The sequence below is a fragment of the Arachis stenosperma genome, chromosome 9 (genome assembly GCF_014773155.1).
Source record: "Arachis stenosperma cultivar V10309 chromosome 9, arast.V10309.gnm1.PFL2, whole genome shotgun sequence".
Lineage (NCBI taxonomy): Eukaryota > Viridiplantae > Streptophyta > Magnoliopsida > Fabales > Fabaceae > Arachis > Arachis stenosperma.
Genome location: NC_080385.1, coordinates 73,122,083 through 73,122,985, shown reverse-complemented (window position 1 = coordinate 73,122,985; position 903 = coordinate 73,122,083). Strand labels below are relative to the sequence as shown.

Below are 903 nucleotides of genomic sequence, written 5' to 3'. Positions count from 1 at the left end.
ATTGGAGCAAACAAATTTGAGCTTAAGCCTCAATTAGTTTCTCTAATGCAACAGAATTGCAAGTTCCATGGACTTCCATTGGAAGATCCTCATCAGTTTTTAGCTGAATTCTTGCAAATCTGTGACACTGTCAAGACTAATGGAGTTGACCCTGAGGTCTATAGACTTATGCTATTCCCTTTTGCAGTAAGAGACAAAGCTAGGATATGGTTGGACTCACAACCTAAAGAAAGCCTGAACTCTTGGGAAAAGCAAGTCAATGCCTTCTTGGCAAAGTTCTTTCCACCTCAAAAATTGAGTAAGCTTAGAGTGGAAGTCCAAACCTTCAGACAGAAGGAAGGTGAATCCCTCTATGAAGCTTGGGAAAGATACAAACAATTGATCAGAAAGTGTCCCTCTAACATGCTTTCTGAATGGAGCATCATAGGTATTTTCTATGATGGTCTGTCTGAACTGTCCAAGATGTCATTGGATAGCTCTGCTGGAGGATCTCTTCATCTAAAGAAGACGCCTGCAGAAGCTCAAGAACTCATTGAAATGGTTGCAAATAACCAATTCATGTACACTTCTAAAAGGAATCCTGTGAACAATGGGACCAATCAGAAGAAAGGAGTTCTTGAGATTGATTCTCTGAATGCCATACTGGCTCAGAACAAAATATTGACTCAGCAAGTCAATATGATCTTTCAAAGTCTGTCTGGAATGCAAGCTGCACCAGGCAGTACTAAGGATGCTTCATCTGAAGAAGAAGCTTATGATCCTGAGAACCATTCAATGGAGGAGGTGAATTACATGGGAGAACCCTATGGAAACACCTATAATCTTTCATGGAAAAATCATCCAAATCTCTCATGGAATGATCAACAGAGACCTCAACAAGGTTTCAACAACAATAATGGTGGA

General features: G+C 40.2%; 1 non-coding gene across 1 annotated transcript; it reads right to left on the bottom strand.

Annotated features, from left to right (window-relative positions):
- Positions 1-300: 300 nt before the first annotated feature.
- Positions 301-408, bottom strand: LOC130953057 (small nucleolar RNA R71). Its single transcript, XR_009075230.1, has one exon. It is a non-coding gene; the product is annotated as a small nucleolar RNA R71 (small nucleolar RNA).
- Between the last annotated feature and the right edge of the window lie 495 nt (positions 409-903).